Source organism: Ochotona princeps, chromosome X, assembly GCF_030435755.1.
Source record: "Ochotona princeps isolate mOchPri1 chromosome X, mOchPri1.hap1, whole genome shotgun sequence".
Taxonomy (NCBI): Eukaryota; Metazoa; Chordata; class Mammalia; order Lagomorpha; family Ochotonidae; genus Ochotona; species Ochotona princeps.
Genome location: NC_080865.1, coordinates 105,153,919 through 105,172,705, shown reverse-complemented (window position 1 = coordinate 105,172,705; position 18,787 = coordinate 105,153,919). Strand labels below are relative to the sequence as shown.

General features: G+C 39.3%; 1 protein-coding gene across 1 annotated transcript in view; it reads left to right on the top strand.

Annotated features, from left to right (window-relative positions):
* The first annotated feature begins 3,582 nt into the window (after positions 1-3,582).
* Positions 3,583-18,787, top strand: part of MAGEA10 (MAGE family member A10) — a 39,602-nt gene continuing 24,397 nt past the window's right edge. Inside the window, exon 1 of the mRNA XM_004598556.2 lies at positions 3,583-4,000. The gene's annotated coding sequence lies outside the window, so the exon portion shown is untranslated. The remainder of the gene's footprint in view (positions 4,001-18,787) is intronic.

Sequence of the window (18,787 nt, the reverse complement as noted above, 5' to 3'; positions counted from 1 at the left end):
CTTTCAGACATGCATGAAAAGTTCTATATCTTGTTTATGCAAATTACGGCCAAACTGATATCTCTAGTTCACTTCTTCCCAACACTTTATTTGGATACCTTTGAAGTATAACACCTGACTTCCCAACCATAATTCTCACCCTATGCTTGACTTAATCAGTAAATACAAGCATTATTTACCCAGATGCTCATGCCAAAATCCTAGGAGGTATTGTGGACACCCCTCTCTCATCCTTATATCTACAACATTTGAAAATCTTGAAATCTTATTATCTACCTTCAATCCCATATTGTATACCCCCTTTCCCCACTTACCTTATCAAGCATTCCATTACAAACTTCCATCACAATCTATCACTTCTATTACTAAGGAGCCATGACTTATAGACTACATTGCCTATTTAAAACCCTTCAGTGACATCTTGTTGCACACGGAATGAAATACAAAATAAGCTTCCATGTGAAATGGCATGACTCTCATTCACAATGCATCTGATATAGTGATCATATATCCAATCTGTATATCTCTTATGAAAATCCAGGGTTTTCCACTATGTAGAATGTTCTTTTTCTCCCTGCCTTCATCCAAATGATTCCAGATAATCCCTTAGTTATCATCCGAAAGACCATGTCATTTATGCTCTAGTCTACTAGAATAAATGCTTCCAATGCTGTGATATTTCACTTCACTTACATATGGCCTCAACATTCAAAAAAATCATAAAGCATCATAATATACTAAATACTGTAAGAAAGAGCTGTCCTTGCATAGCACAGCATAGGGTAAAAATCATAGTCTAAAATAACATGACTTGGGTTTTAAATTTAGAATTTTAGAATTTTAGAATTTGCCAAACAAATGAGGATAACGGTTTTCAGGACAGAATGCTTAACATTCAGAAGTTAGAACCATAAGGTGACCAGATTTGTTTATTTTAACTGTCTAAATATTCTATCAAGGTGGATGGTGGGTATAGTGACTGTGGACCTAAAAGGTAGTGTAAGAGACTCAACAATCTCACCTATCACAAAATCTGGCTGAATCGCATAATCTTGCTGGTGTGTGATCCCAGAAATTTGACTTACACAGTTTCAGGAAGACAATAGGAACACCAATATGGTGCTGTTTGAGATCTGCTTACAGGTTCCTGTGTTTGAGTTCACCATTGCAAGCCAATTTCTCGAACACCCAGGGTGTTTCTTATCATTAGAACCTCTATTTTTCTTTATTTTTTATTATTTTATGATATAGTTCCATAGGTTCGGGGATTGCCTTCCAAAATCCCATCCCCCACTGATTTCCTGCATATTGTTACAGTAGTATACTCCTTCACAAATAAATAGTCCAAAGTTCGTCATTCTTCTACTTAAATGCATCCTGACACTGTAGATATAGACAACGGCAGAGAGTCCAGCATCCTATTGTCAAGATACATTTAACAGTTGTGTTGGGAGTCCATATTGGATTTAGAAGTTAGATGCATACTGCATTGTATCTTCACATCCAGATATAATATTCTCTATTACACAGTTACTATACATCTCACTAAATGAAAAGTTATAAAACAAAATCAACAATAGAAAGAAAAATAAGACATTTACAACTAAATAGCATGCTACTGAATGACTAATGTATCTCTAAAGAAATTAAAAAGAATCTGATTAGCTTGGGGAAAAGGAGGTACCGTTGTTCCAGGGCCTGTCTCTTGGTTTAGGTATATATCTTCTTTTTTTAAAAAAGATTTATTTTTGTTTAGGTGTATATCTTCTAACGTTCAGATATTGTGAGGAGTGTCCAATAGGTTAGAAGTTGTGTCAATCACCCTCTGCATAATGTCAGTGACTAATAGAGGTATTTTTTTGCCATATGCTAATTGGTTCCCATTGTACATGATATATTAAGTGTAAAAGGATTAATTCACTCAGCAGGTATTTATTGAAAGCTTCCTTGGCATGAGTGCCAATGTTTTTCCACATTCTGGGTACTCTGCAATGAATATCGATGTGAAGTATATTATAAAAAGGTACAATCAAATGAGGCAACACAGAAAACAAGCCATGAGAACAATGAGTCAGTGTTATGGGCAGAGGGATCCTGGGTGGATCCTCTTGAGTACTGAGATACTTAGGGAAGTGCTTATATGAAAAACTATCATGAAGCTTTTAACTTGGATTTAATAGTTAGCCTTTCTGTGCACAGAACACATAAGGAAGTGATCAAACATAAGCATAAGGAATATTATTTTCAAAGATGGAAGCTACAGACACTTTGTTAAGTACGGTAGCAAAGAAACTGAAAGTGGAAGAAGTTATTAGATGAACCTGGAAATTGAGTTAGAGATGAATCATTTGGAAAGGATTTGGTAAAGAATAGTGAAAGCCTTTTAGACCTTTTCATAAAAACAATGGAGTGGCTCTGAAGTGTTAAGGATGAGGGAGCAAGAGCGATGATGGTGGTTGAGTTATGAAGGAACACCATGTTTGGTATGAGTTGTGTGTAAGACAAAAACTTTGACTTCAGTGGGAGAGTGGAGGAAGAAAAAAAGTGTGAGTTCAGCTACTCCAGTGTAGTCGTCTACTTGTGCCATGCTGTGTCCTCACCAGGCGTGGGAAGGAGGAGACTGCTTGAGACAGACTATTGTTACATGGAAATTAAGTCTATATTGGAGCTGAAAAAGAGAAATCAGCCACCATAAAAATCAGGCAGGCACATTCCTTGAGTGACTAGGGGAACAAAAGCAACATTTCTGGACATGGGAAAGATTGTAAACCAGCATCATATCTGAATAGAAGTTGATGGAAAGTGAGCATGGAGAGGCCGGTGGGGCATGACTGGTAGAGGTGTGTTGGGGGTAATTAGATACCAGTTTGGAGCTCAGTGTGGAGGCCTGAACTTAAGAGGGCAATAATAGATCAATACTTGATTAGTGTATTAAAGATGAGAAATTAAACCTCATGAGTTCAGAGTTCCTTTGACTCATCTCACATCCACGTCCATGGAAGGGTTGCAGCCTGTAAAGACAATGTGACCCAAACAGAGCCTAATGAGAAACAACAGCATGTAAAGAGTGGATTTCAAACAAGCAGCTTTCAAGGGAAACTGAGAATGGACAGCCGGACAACTACAAGAAAATGAATTTACAGATAGATGTTGAAGGAGGGAAGACAATATTCCTAAACAGGTTGAGAGGTGGACGTGTTCAGCACCGTTGGCTGTTGCTGATCACAGAAAGGACAAAAGCTTATGAATTTCCTTTAGCTTCACAAACAAGTGTCTTTTGTGTGATTTGCAAGAAATACTTTATGTGGGGCATTAGGAGTAGAACACAAAGTGCAATGAGTTGATAAGTGAGGGAGGACCGATAGGGAATGAAGGCCTCCTTCAAGGCATTGCTGAAAAAGAGATACAGTTGTAGCTGGAGGGGATGTAGACTTGATAATTTTTGTGATGAATTAGTCATTGAATGTAGGAGAAAGAAAAATGGGTTTATAGGCTGAAAAGAAGTAACTAACAAAAAAGAGAAAACAAAAAAGGAAGTGAGGTAATGAGGGAGGGACAGGAGCTGGGAGGAAAGAACACATGTATAAAGTGAGGACTGTATGGAACTTTGGACACAGGGCTGTTCAGAAGGAATGGGTGGTTACATACCAGGAATGTGTTGAGATTTTGGAGCCCAGACTCCTTTCTGTGCCTGACAGAATAACAGCATCCCCATATGATTCTGCTGTCTGATTATCAGTGTTTGAACATATTGCTTTACGTGGTAAAGGGGCATTAAATTTGCCATAAACTGACTTTAAAGTAAGATTAACTTGGATTATCTGGGTGGAAGGACCTAACACAATCGCAAGAGTCCTTAAAAGTGGGAAAGAAAGAAGCAGAAGGGAAAACTAGAGAGGTCACAGCCAGAGAAGGACTCAACTTGACCCTGTTGGCTTTGAAGCTGGAGAAAATAAGCTCGGACTCAAGGAATACAGGCACATACTACAAAGTGTAAAAGGTAAGAAAACAGATTTTCCTACAGGATTTCCAGAAGAAATAAAGCCCACTGAGACTCATTTTGGACTACTGATCCCCAGAACTGTAAGTTATTATACTTCTGTTGTTTAAAATAACTTAGTTCACAGTTACTTTGTTAGATTAAGAAACCATTATATCTCCCTTCACCATTATGCCTTTGTAGAGTTTTAGTCATTGCGAAATACCAAAGCTCTGCCAAAGTGGGATTCAGTGCTGGTTTAGTAATTTGAGCAAACATTTAATAATAAAACATTTAATAATAAAAGACTCCTGTTCAGCATCTGTTAGAATCTGGCGTGGAGTGGCATAAAGTTCATTTCGCAAATATCTATTGCACATTCAGCTTCTGTACAAGGTGAAAGGAATACAACAGTGAATAGAATGGGGTTGAACAGCAAAGATACAGAGGGAAGTTTCTAGTAATAGGCAACAAGAAAGGCACACTCAGTTGGTTAATCCTCCATCTACAAGGCCTGGTTCATGTCCTGGCTACTCCACTTCAGATCCAGCTCCCTACTTATGGCCTGGGAAAACAGTGAAAAATGGTCCAAAGCCCTGGGACTTTGCACCCCTGTTGAAAATCCAGAGGAGGATCCTGCCTTCGGATTGCTTCAGCTCCGGCTGTTGCAGTCATTTTTGGGGCCGGGGGGATGAAGAACTTTTGCTCTGTCGCTCCTTCTCTCTGTAAATCTGTCTTTCCAATAAAAATAAATCTTTAAAAAGAAAAAGGAAAAGAAAAAAGGTCATGTCTGCAGCACAGATGTCTAATCCTTAGCTTTGTATGTTTTGAAAAATCCATCAGTGACCTTTACCAGAAATGTTCTTGTCCCCATAGAAGAATAAAGAAACCTGGGAAAACAGGGGAGGGCTGGATTGCCTGGAAAAGAGATATGTGGGCAGGGAGAATTCACGTGATTTGGGGTCTTGATAAGTGTCGGGGCCCAAACATTTATAACGGTGGTTGAAGACACAGTAGTGTCTCTCAACTTGGAAGACAATGCCATACTGTCACATTGTACCACATAAACATGTACAATTATTAAGTGCTTACGAATTTCTTTTAAAAAGTGTTTAAAAAGTTGGAATGCTAGTTTGTCTGACTTAATCACCACAAATACTTGTACTGAGTTATTGTGTTATGTGCCATAAATATGTACAATGAAAATATTTTTTAAAAAAATAAAAGAATATTTCTACTGTACAGCCAAAGCAGTTACAAAGAAGAAATAGCTTTGTAAAGAGTGTCTCAGCAGGGCCTCCCTGACATCTGGTAAGGATGCAAATTTGAGAGACATATAGACTCCCAGGGAAGACAGAACCAGTGCTTCACTTCCCCTTGAGCCCAGGAAAAGTTGCAACTGAAGCCAATGACTCCTTCCTGTCATAATGTTCAGTCACTGGATTATAATTTTTTTCTCCTGAATAATATTTGTTATAGTACAAATTGTGATATTATGAGTTAAGCATCCACCAGGAAAATTAGCATTGCATGTGGGCACTGGTTCAAGCCTTAGCTGCTCTGCTTCCTACCCATTTCTCTGGGAAAGGAGGAGAAGATGACCCAAGTGCTTGGGTCCCTGTACTCACATGGGAGACCTGGAAGAAGCTCCTGGCTTCGGCTTGGCTCAGTTCTAGCTGTTATGACCACCTGGCAAGTGAATCCAAGTGTGTATAAGATTCTCTCTCTCTCTCTCTCTCTCTCTCTCTCTCTCTCTCTCTCTCTCCCTCCCCCCCTCTGTAATCATGTTTACAATTAAAATATAGAGAATAGATTTTGTATATTTTATAGAACCAATTCATGCTTCCCTCCCTCCTTCAGTCCTGCTTCCTTCCTTTTTTTTCTTTAATTTGTTGCAATAACATAATTTCAATTTACTTTATAATCACAGGCTTAATGCACCAACAATAATGCTCAACAAGCAAAAAGTAAAAAGATCATTGTTCCACAGGAGTATAGACAAGGGATGAAGTCTATAATCAAATCATGTCAGTTTCTTTCTTATACTTTTTGTGTTCTACATTAGCTATCACCTTTCAGAGAAAATACACGATATTTGTTTTTAGTGAAGTTCTTAAAGAGTCTGCATCCGTGTTCTGCTGTTAAGAGACCCTAGGTGGCAGCTCTGCCGCTGAGAGAGATCGCTGGTGACTCAGCCTCTAATGATCTGTGACCTAGCCTAAGTGCAATAGGATACCAGACACCTCAGAATACTGAAAATGAGGGGTTTTTTTCCCCAGTGTACAGAAACCATGAGCAGATTAAGTGATGGGAAATTGATTTTCTACTTTAACATGCTATATACTATTCTGAGCAACATTATATCATGATAAATGTTAGACCTCAGTGAAGAAAGTTGAAATGAATTTTCACCAATTCTGTTAAAGACTCTCAGATTTCTACCAGAACTGGAGATGACAAGTGGATATCAACAGCTCCCTGCAAAGGAAAGAATCGTCCAGTGAAGGAGAAAAGTGTCAAAAGTGGATGGACTCCCAATAAAACTGCTGAATGTATCCTGACAATAGGATGCTGGGCTGTCTGTCATCATCCGTGCCCACAACATCAGGATACACTTAAACAGCGGAATGATGGACTTACGAGTGTTCATGTTGTAATACTAAAGGGGAAATTAGTGTGTGTGGCGGAGAGAGGCGACTTGCAGATGAGGAAGGGATGTCCCAGAGCCTATGGAACTGTATCATAAAATCACAGTAATGAAAAGAAAGAAAAAAAGTGAAGTATCTTGACCGATCTAATGTTTTAAGGAAATGTAAAGGACTAGTAAGAGTTTCAATTAGAGAATTCAGACCAGGTTCGATGGGATAACTCATTTCTTTCTTGTTCATGTCTGGATACTGAGGACATGACTCCATGGCAAGAGAGTGAATTTCATCCGGAGTTGGCTTTACTCCTTGCTCTGCTACAGTAGTTGGATTAGGCTGGATAAAATACACAATAACTCCTGTGCTTCCATGGTTTCCTGAAGCAAGAGTCTCATGGTACTTGGAAATTTCATCTAGCCATCAAGGATTCTGCAAGGAAGTGCTTCATGTGAAGCTGTTAGTGACCAAGGAACAATAGTGTCAGTTCTGTTTAAAAGCGAGGTCAAGGCCTGGCAGCGTGGCCTAGGGGCTAAAGTCCTCGCCTTGAAAGCCCCGGGATCCCATATGGGCGCCGGTTCTAATCCCGGCAGCTCCACTTCCCATCCAGCTCCCTGCTTGTGGCCTGGGAAAGCAGTGGAGGACGGCCCAAAGCCTTGGGACCCTGCACCCGCATGGGAGACCCGGAGGAGGTTCCTGGTCCCGGCATCGGATTGGCACAGCACCGGCCCGTTGCGGCTCACTTGGGGAGTGAATCATCGGGCGGAAGATCTTCCTCTCTGTCTCTCCTCCGCTCTGTATATCCGGCTTTCCAATAATAATAAAATCTTTAAAAAAAAAAAAAGCGAGGTCAGGGTTAGGCATTACAACTCAATGCAAAGCTTGTAAAAAAAAAACATAGTTTGAAAGGTCACATGAATACTCTAGTTTCAAAAATACAGATGCTTCTCAATTTACAGAGCAATGAAATTGCAATTAACACATCATAAGTTGAAAATAAATACATTTAACATATCTAACCTACAACTCATCATAGTTTAGCTTAGTCTGCCTTAAACATGCTCAGAACATTTACATTGGCCTACATTCAGGAAATGTAATCTAGTACCAAGCCTAATTTTTATTAAGATATTGAGTATCTTATGTAATATACTGAATGATGTAATGAGAATGAAAGCCATAATGGTTATTTGCATATACTTTCATACTACTGTAATGTAAAAGAAAAAAATCACTAAGTGGAACAATCCTAATACACAGTAGCAGAAACTCCTCACCAAATGCATCACATAAAATGTATTGCCTTATGACATAGGCCAAGAATAAGGCAAACACAGATTCCACTCCCTCCTCAGCCACCATGAAAGAAATGACAAGACATTCAGGAAATTTACATAAAGGATACAGGATAATAAAACAAAACATGAAATCAACATTAAATGTTGTTATCTAAAGATCTGTTTACTCCTACCTCAAGTTACTTGGAGAACTCAAGGCATCTAGAACTTACCTTTCAATGTGATATACACACATCTTAATACTAAAGTATTCATGCAAGATGTGTCCTGTCACCACTTTGCCTTCTATCCTTGAAGCACTACGAGGATGAAAACCATGTCTCTTTTAGAAAAAATGCCACGCAATTGCACACATTTATGGGATACAATGAGGTGTTTCAATTTCAATACAACCATGTATTTTGTAATAATCAAATGAGGTTAGTCAGAATATTCTCACCCCCCAAAAATATCATCATTACTTCTTTGTGGTGATACATTGAATATTCTCTCATCTACCTATTTTGAAAAATGAAATATATTTAAGTAAACTATGATCATCCTGTGCAGTAGCATACATACTTTTTCCTCTTAACTAACTATATTTTTCTAGCCACTGACCAAACTTTATCCCCCTCCTTGCCTTCCTCTTATAGTACTCAGTCTCTGAATGTGATTATAATGCCCACTACTGCAGGATCAACTTGTTGAAATTTCACATGTCAGTAAGATCAGATAGCACTTGTTTTTTGGGGTCTGGCTTATTTCTGTCAATGCAAGATTCTCTGGAATCATTCATGCCATCACAAATGACAGGATTTCTTCCCTCTTTGCAGCCTAATGGTATTACATTGTGTTTATTGTCATGTTTTCTGCATCGTCGCATCTACGTCTGGGTATTGAGCTGAAGTCCATTCCTGCTCAATGGCAATAGTGCTGCAATATGCATGAGGGTGATGATTTTTAAAAAGACAGTTGCACAAATAGGTGTTTTAATAATAGATAAGTGACCATAAGAACAGTAGATTTCATCAGAGACATGAACGCTTATATTTAACATATCAAAATGAGATTTAAAGTATAGGCAATGGAGTGGACCACTGAAGTCTGGTAAAGAGAAATGTTGATGATCATGCAGTCAAGGGTATTGGAAAGTGTGTTCATCTGCACATTGCAATTACTCAGGTGTGAGAGAACTTGGAGCAGTGAGAATGAGGGTGAGTGAAGCTGGAGCCATGATTTTTGATTGAAATTAGATTAAAGATGCTAGTGTTGATCAAGAAAATATCAATTAAGAACTCATGCTGCTATTGCATACCCAGTTCTCAGAGCCTTGTCTGATATAGTCTACAATGATGACTACATGTATGGGTGAATGAAAAAATGAATGAATTAATAATGAATCTAAAACATTCTTTGGCTTGGCCTAGAAAAGTGTGGGACTAGCTCAAGAAGATCCTTGTTTCAGAACCCTGTTTAGACTTGATAAGATGGAGACAGTGGCATTTAAAAATTGTCAAAGCGAATGTGAAAGCAAGAGGTAGAATCCCCAGGAATCCAACACTCATTAGCCTTGAACTGACTTGCTGCTTTAAACCATTCTAATGCCTTATTTAAAGGCTGCCACAGAAGTATGATTAGTGTTAAATCTTTAAAGCCTGGGCTCCAGCACAAATGGAGACAACTACCACATTCTGTGGAAATTCCTGTTTCCTTCCCCCCTGCTCGTATCAACACAAAACCTAGTTATGGCTCATAAGAGTTGGGGTATTTACTCTTTTGACTTCCTTTGGAAAAGACAGAGGAGGCCTTTGCCATGCTTCCAATATGTGCTGCACAGGCTGTGAGCCCTCTACATCCTAAACATAATGCTTGTATTTCACAAAAGGAGAACCTTCTGTTTGCTGACTTTCCATTATTCTGATGACACTTTTGAGAAGAGATAAAGACTTAAATAATTGCAGAAGAGTAAATGCTACTTCTGTGGATTAAAAACACAAAACAAATCAAAATAATTCTGTTGAGGGTGAAAATTATAATATAAGGCTATATGATGTTTTCCCACTATGGTGGTTGTTGAATACAAGAATAACAAATACAGTATTACAGGTGGGCATCAAAGTTGGGCGGAGTAAGGACAGTCATCGCTTTGAAACCCAATTTCCAACTTAAACTGTTTTTGCCTCCACACAGACTAAAAGCATGTGTCAGAAGCCAGTGCAATAAAGTGCCTGTGAATCCCTGGGGATCTTGTTAGAATGCAGAATCCAATTTACACAACCAGAGGTCAGCTTGAGTTCTTAGATTTCTCACACGTCTGGGTGATACCACTGCAGCTGGTCCCTAGCCACATGAGGCTCAACTCAAACCACAGAGTAGGCTACAGTCACAGCCTTGTGCCCAATGAGAAATATCCAGCTCCCATCCCTGGGCCAGTCCCAATAGTGACCATTGCACTAGTTCTGAGTTACGCTTTCAAGGGTGATAGCTATGTTTTTTCTGTTAGCATGGGGACATCTGGAGCAGAGGCATCCTAGTCAGGCAGATGGGAATGGAAGTAACAGCTCCATTGCTGTTTAAACCTCCAGGCAAGGTCTTGCTTCTCATTGGCAGCCACAGTGAACTTGGCATGCCCAGCACTCCCTGACTCACCCCAAGTCCAACAGATGAGCCCACCCAGGCTAACGCAATCTGTGAATCCAATTAATTTGTATATTAATTAAGCCAATTAATCCATTAATGCTAGTGCAGTGTGATGAGGTAATCCAAGGTGGCTTTCAGCGCTCTTCTGGGGCCAACCCCTTTCTGGTTAGACAAGAGTTGATCATAGACGTTTCACTGAGTCTCAGGCCTGTGTGCAGTTCAATAAGCCCTCAGAACAGAGAGCAATAGGTTGTACCAGAGGGAAAGGTAGAATCAGCGCCTCCTCTTTGGTCCTTGTCAAAAAAAGGGGGGAGGGGAGGAAAGAAACCATGACAGCTACCCATGAAGTCCCTTGATGTGTTTCCAGGAGGCACAGGACATGGGGGGTGCCAATTACCCCGACCCAGGTGAAATGTACATCTGAGTCCTGTACATTGGGGGTAGGGTGGTTGAGCAGCAGCGCCCTTCTCATTGCACCCTGCCCTGGTCTCCCTTTGTCCCTTTGCATGCCTTTGAGCTCACAGTGGCCAGAGGGGTCTTGAGAATCATAAGGTCATGTCACACCTCTGTTCAAGAACTCCTGGTGGCTTCCAACTACAGGTGCATGAAGTTCACACCCCGTGCCAAAACCTCCAAAGCCTGGCGTGGTCTGGCCTCTGTTCACCACACTCCAGCCTCCTGAGCCCAGATCTCTGTTAGTATGTCCCTGCCTCAAACTGCCAGATGCCAGGTGCATACTCAAACTGCCCTCTCCTTTTGCCCCCTTTGTCCACACCCAAATATGTTGCTGCCAGTTATCATTATACAAAATTATATTATAGAGCAGATAGAAGACATTTCTCTTTGTCTCTCCTTCTCTCTGCAAATATACCTTTCCAATGAAAAATAAATAGATCCTAAAAAAGATGCTGACATTAAATAGTGGTTACTTTAGTATGGCATTATCTTGGATCAGAGGAGAGAGAGTTTTCTAGTATGTTACAAAAGGTCTGTATTAGGAATTGACAAACTAAAGCTCTTGGACAAAATTAGAAATAATTCTGGTTTTAAAGTTTTGTTAGAACACAAATATGGTCATTCATTTACATATATTCTTTAGCTAATTTCGCACTGTAACAGAATTTGCTAATTTTCTTAGCAATTTCCTGGAATTCTAGCCAAAAATATTTTTTGGTCCATCACTAAGAGAATTATCCGATTTTTGCCTTATACTTTTTTATGCAAGTTGTGCTGCTGTTTGAGTATATGCACATCTCGCAATGTTGACAGAGAATGGATCTGAAAGAAGAAATTTATCTTTGTACAAAAGATGGTGAAACCCAGATATGTGACAGGGCTTTCAAAACTCATAGAAATGTGTATCATGAAAAAATGTGCATGCATTTTTTAAAAGTTTTTTTTTCTAAAATAAATATATTTTTTATAAAGATTTATTTATTTTTATTACAAAGTCAGATATACAGAGGGAGGAGGAGAGACAGAGAGGAAGATCTTCTGTCTGATGATTCACTCCTCAAGTGACCGCAAGGGCTGGTGCTGGGCCGATCCGAAGCCAGCAGCCAGGTACCTCTTCTGGGTCTCCCACACAGGTGTAGGGTTCCAAGGTTTTGGGCCGTCCTCGACTGCTTTCCCAGGTCACAAGCAGGGAGCTGGATGGGAAGTGGAGCTGCCAGGATTAGAACCGGCGCCCATATGGGATCCCGGCGCGTTCAAGGCGAGGACTTTTAGCCGCTAGGGCACACCGCCGGGCCCGAAAATAAATATATTTTTAATTCAATTTCTCTGTTAACTTTTTGAACTTGTACATATAGATGTATAAAGCTGTGTAGGTTTAAATTTTAAAACACTGTTGTGTGAAAATTAAATGATCAATAATGAGGAGAAAAAAGACTTCCATGGTTCTGCAGACAACCTCCAGATAGTCTCATTTAATTATTTTTGGGAGGGTATTCTAATCAGGTTTTTTTTTAAGATTTGTGTTTTTATTGGAAAGTCAGATACACAGAGAGGAGGAGAGACAGAGAGGAAGATATTCTGCTCACTGATTCACTCCCCAAGTGACTGCAATGGCCAGAGCTGAGCCAAAACTAAGCCAGGGGCCAGGAGCTTCCTCCGGGTCATTGGCACTGGTTCGGGGTCCCGAGGCCTTGGGCCGTCCCCTATTGCTTTCCCAGGCTACAAGCAGGGAGTTGGATGGGAAGAGGGTCCAGAGCGATTAGAACCAGTGGCCATATGGGATTCCAACGGGTGCAATGTAAGAACTTTAGGCACTAGGCTACCACACTGGGTCCCAAATCAGTTTTTTGGAGAATCCTGAAGTAGTTCTAGTGAATAAACATGGTGTGGACCAAAGTTAAATCTTCATTTATATCTTTGAACAAGCAAGGATTGCTTAAAAAATGGAAAGCAGACAACATGAATGCAAGATACCTGGTTCACAAAAAGAAGCAACTCCTGTGGAAGTAGTTCATACAGAAAATAGGAATAACTTTAAAATATTTGATGTTATTGCTTTGTAAAAATATAAGAGTAGCACATTCCTAAACAAGATGCCAGCTGTAAAATGGTTAGAGAAATCAGTAATTTTAAACTAACAATCATTAAATCTTCAGTAGAATATTTAAACACCAGAAATATAGTACAATCACAAAAATGAAAGATTTGGAACATTAACGGCAAACATTTGGTTAAGATGTGGTGGCAAATAGTTGCAAAGATTATTAAAGAAGTCTAGGAGACTTGAAGAAAGAGAAAATGCCTAATAGAAATCCCAAAATGAAGGAATAGAGAAAAGAAGCAATGACATCAATGGTGAACTAGAATTTCTCTGAGCTAAAGAAGGGATTTGAGCTTTCTATGATTTTTTTTTTTGAAAGAGTTACAGAGGGAGGGAGTAGGGGTAGAAACAGAATGATCTTCTATTCTGTCTGTAGATGGCCTCAACAACCAGGGCTGGGCCATGCTGCATCATTCAAGTTTTTCATATGTGTGACAGAGTTCTAAGGGTCATCTTCTGTTGTACTTCTCAGGACACAGATAAGAAGTAGAATAGCCAAAACATGAACTGGTACCCATATTAAATTATGGCACTGCAGATGGCAACATTACTTGCTACCCCACAACACTGCCTACAATACTTAGGTTATAAGACGTACAGTGACCACATAACTAGAGATAATCAGAGAGAAAATAAATTGATGGATTAAAATATGAAAAGTTTTTTCAATGCAACTAGACTTACTAAGTTGATGGAATCAAGGAAGAGACAGAGAAAAAGCAGACAGGTCAATAATTAGGCTGCAAAATGTCATTTGTGTGGTCAAGATGAGCCAAGAACACAACTGAAATTCAATAACATGTCTATGCAAGTCTTATCTATAAAAGTATTACTCCAAGTTACTTCAATGTTAGGCTCTTTCTTCATGCAACCTATCTAGCCACCCCCTTAGAACCAGACCAGGGTAGATTTGCATGGGCTGTGTAATAAAGAGATAAGATTACATGGGTTCATTTTCAAAGACAAAAGAAAGGTTTGCTGGATATGTTATCCTAGGACAACAATTTTTTTCTTTTAGAATCCGGAATATGTCACTCCATTCTCTTCTTGACTGTGGAGTTTCCTGTGAGAGACCTCCTGTGAGTTTAATTGGCATTCCTTTATATGTCAATTGATTTTTTTTCACGTGCACATTTAAGAATCGTTTCCTTATGTTCGATTGAAGAGAGCTTGATAATCACATGTCCTGGTGAAGATCGCTTTTGATCAAGTCTGTTGGGAGTTCTGTGCCCCTCCTGGATCTTGTTTCCCAATTCTTCCTCTAGATTAGGGAAATTTTCCTTTATTATTTCATTAAAAATATTTGTAATACCAGTTTCTCTTTCTGCACATTCTGGGGCTTTCATAACTCTAATATTAGGCCTCTTAATAGTGTCTTTCAATTCTTGAATACTTGTTTTGGCCTGATCCAGCTCTGCTTCCAGGTGTTTGTTTACTTCCCCCTGGTGACAGGAAATATCTTCCAATCCTGAGATTCTTTCTTCTGCTTCCTTCATTCTACTTTGGAGACTCTCCACTGTACTTTCAATTTGCTCTACTGTGTACTTAATTTCTGATATTCAGCCTTGATTTGCTTTATTGCTGTTATTTCTTGTGTAACATATTCCTTAAATTCTTTGAACTCTTGTATGTGCTTCTCATTGTTGAGTTTTCTGAATTCTGTGTCCCATTTTCTCGATGTCTTCCTCAGTTAACTCAGGTTGGCAATGTGTTTTGCTCCTTCGCAGGGGAATTTTCAGTAGTATTCATTGTGCCTTTGTCTCTTCTTTTGCTCTTGGTCATTGTACTTCTGGTTAGCAGAGAATTCTCCTTGGGGCAGGTTTCTAAGCTGTGTCACCCACAGGTTACAGTTCGATTTTACATATTGCAGTTGGTACACAACTCTTTGCAGCCAATTGTGCCACTCCCACCAGCGAGTTCCAAGTCTGGGTTCTTATGTAAGATTTCTACCATGGTCTCCGTAGTCCTAGCTCCTGGCTCACCAATCTCCACCTCCTGTGATACCATGCTGAGGTTGCACTGTTGTCTGTACAAATCTTTCTCCCATTTCCGGTTGGAGCAGGTCCCAGGATTAGGGATACACCAGGTGTTCTATATAGCTAGGTTGTTGTTGGTGCTGATCTTGTCGGAACCTGTTGGACGTTAGGTCTGGGTGCCACAAAGACCTATTTTGACCCATACAATGCCACAGTTGATATTATTTTCCTGTGGGACCAGTGCAATCCACAGGACTCAGTGTGTTCTCACGAGCTCAGCACATACGCAGTTCACTGTTGTCCCCTGCAGTCCTAAAGCTATTGCCACAGTGCGCAAAATGGCACCTGACATGCCACTACTAGAGTTCTTGATCTGCTGGCTGTCAGGTCTGAGGACTACCCAGACCTGTCTTGGGTGGAATCTGTAGAATGCCGCATTGCTGCAATTCACTGAGTCAGAAATGAGTTCACTCCCAGCTCAGCATATGCTCAGTCCTTTCCCTTGCCTTTGCCTCTTTAAGCAAAATGGCCCGCAATTCAGCTCTAGGGGGCTGACTGGGCTGTGAAATCTACCCTGTTTTCCACTGCCCATCTGGGATCTGCTGCTCTGTCTCTGCTCCTGGTCAAATCAAATGTGCCAGCAGGATGGACAGCTCTTTGTCTGGGTTCACCTCCCAAGCTCCCAGTGAAAGTCCCTGCCCACCTGGTTGCTGATGGAGTTCAGATCGCCATTAGCTGAATGCTGCTGGAGTATCAGTCACTGCAACACCATACCGTTGTGTCCGCTGCTTTTCTGTGTCTGTCAGTCTCCAGGTATGTTGTTCTGTCTTCTCCTATTTCCTGGAATGTGTCCTCTCTGCTTCATCCTAATTAAATGTTTCTCCGTCCATTTAAACACGTCCTTACCCTATTCCACCATCTTGATTCCCCCTGCCACCCTTACATATTATCCCTGAATGTAAATGGCTTAAGCTCAATCAAACATCATAGATTGGTAGACTGGATTAAAAAACAAAACCCATCTATTTGTTTTCTAAAAGAGACACATTTCACCAACAAAAATCAATGGAAACTATCTCATGGATTTTCATGTTTTCTGTTAGTTTCATCTCTTCAAAACAGGTTCTTCTAATTAAATTATTCAATGACTCAGATCATACAGTAGCATCATTTTCTTCAAAAAGGTTCTAGACTTTCTTTTTCATTTCTTCAGCGACACATTAGTCATTCAGTAGCATGTTATTTAACTTCATGGTGTTGTTAATGTATTTTTTTCTTCATGGTGTTGATTTTGTTTTGTGGCTTTTCATTTGAGGAGATATACAGTAACTGTGAAATGGAGGCTAACATATCCAGATGTGAGGATACAATGTAATATGCGTTTCTACTTCCAGACAAAGATGGACTTACAATGAAACTGTTAACTGTAACTTGACAACAGGATGCTGGACTCTCTGCCATTGTCCATGCCTTCAATGATGGACATATGACTGTGTATGAAGAACTATACATTAGTAATGATATAGAGGAACTAGGCGGGAGGGGATTTGGGGAAGGGATAAGAGAAATATCAGGGGCCTATGGAACTGCATCATAAAATGATAATAAATAAATAAATAAATAAATAAATAATTCCATAGTTAAAAATGAAAAAAAAAGAATAAAAAGAAAGTTGCTACAAAAATAAAGTGAGATAATGTGTGTGCAAAACCTTTTAAACTAATAAATTACCATATTCCTGGATATTAAAAAGAACAAAAAGATTACATGGGTTTACTCTGGAGGCAAATGAAAAGGATTTTCCAGGCCTGTGTGGACGTGCAGAGAAAAAATGTTTGTTTGTGAGTAAATCTTACTGAATCTTGAGACCTGGGACAAAAGGGCATGCCATAGAAGCAAATTTACAGTAGTATAGATAATGAAATAACTCTGGAGAGGTTTATCATCTGAGGAATGTATTCTACTTTAGGGCCATAAAGGCATTCCTGGATTGGAAAGCTGGAGACATAAGTCTTGTCTTACCCCATAGAAGCATTTGTTCACATTCCAAAAGGATTTCAGGATTTTCAAGTAGCAACGATTTAAATATAATGAAAATGTTCAGATTACCTTGTACTCTTTAGAAGTACAATGTTGAATAATAATAATAAACACTTGACTTCAGTATATTTTTTAAAATTCCTCTTTTCTTCTAATACATACATTTTCCCAATCTCCTCTTATCTGAATCCCCTGAGTTACTCAACTTAGTCCTATATATATGTATGTATGTATGTATGTATGTATATATATATATATATATATATATATATATATATATATATATTCATATTGCCTGCTCCAAGTCACACCACAGGAGGGGTTGACTTACTGTAGTCACTCAGAGACCATGCTCACAGAGGTTGTATATCAATGCAGGCTTGTACAATTCCTATTGTGAGGGAAGAGAATACAACAAAGTGTATACTCTTCTTCAAGCCTCTTCTTAGAGATGATGTTCATCTTTTATCAGATTTTATTATTTAAACATGTCACCAAACCACATGTAACTTCAAGGGCATGGTAAACATATATGCCATGTGCCTGAGGAAAGATTCAGAAATACTGAAACGATAGTAATAATGCCTTCCAGAAGAAACCTGCACATGTCCTAGATGCTTTTCCAAACTCGTGGATAAAGGCTAAATATCCGAACTTTGTACTGAGACTAGAGAGGTTGTCTCCAACAATAATGTGATTCTAACAGCTATCAGACTTCTCAAGTGCAGTGTAAGATGTTAGAAACAGTGGAATGACATCGATAAACTGCTACAGGAAAGTGTTTTTATGTTATTATTTTTTAATTTCCAAAGCTTAGTTGAATGCTAGAGGGAAGAAGGTAGAGTTACAGAAAGAGAGAGAGAGAGAGAGTCCATCCATTCATTGTGTCACTCTTCAAATGGCCACAATGGTTGGGATTTGGCTAGACAAAGCCAGGAGGAAGGCACACCATCAGGTCACCCACATTAGGGACAGGGACTTAGACACTTGGGCCTTCTTCCACTGTTTTCCCAGACACAGCAACAGGGAGGTGGAACAGAAGTGGGGCAGCCAGTACTCCAAGCAGCAAACATGTGGAACATTGACTTTGAACAAAGTGCCTTAACCTGACGTGGCATAATGCCAGATAGAAAATAAAACAGCTTCTTAATAGATGATCTATTAAAAAATTCATATTGATGATTAGGTTACACTATGTGAACTTGGGAGAACCAATTCAGACAACAGAAAAAATGAAGAAAGAGATTAGAAAAATCCTATTAAAATATGTATAGAAAGATATGTATAAAAGGTAAAAGTTACAATAATTATACTTAGAGTGTTGGACTCCTTGGCAACATGTTTAGTTCCTTGGACCTATTGTGCAGTGAAGCTGGTACACTTTGAAATTATTCATTTAAAAACTCAGGAAATGAGCTTAAATACATACAGCAAATAAAGAAGACATTACAAATCTAGGATCATTTAATTAATAAATGTCAGTTGTATTTGAGAAGTGTACAGAAGTAATCCTAAGTACATCCAGTAAATCTTCCCTTCCTCCTAATTTACTGCAAGGGAATTACTATCCTTTTAAAATTGTTAAATATGTGTATATATATAATGAATACGTAAATTTTCTTATGACACAATTATATAGGAATTGGGATTTCTCTTACCCCCATTCCAAATCC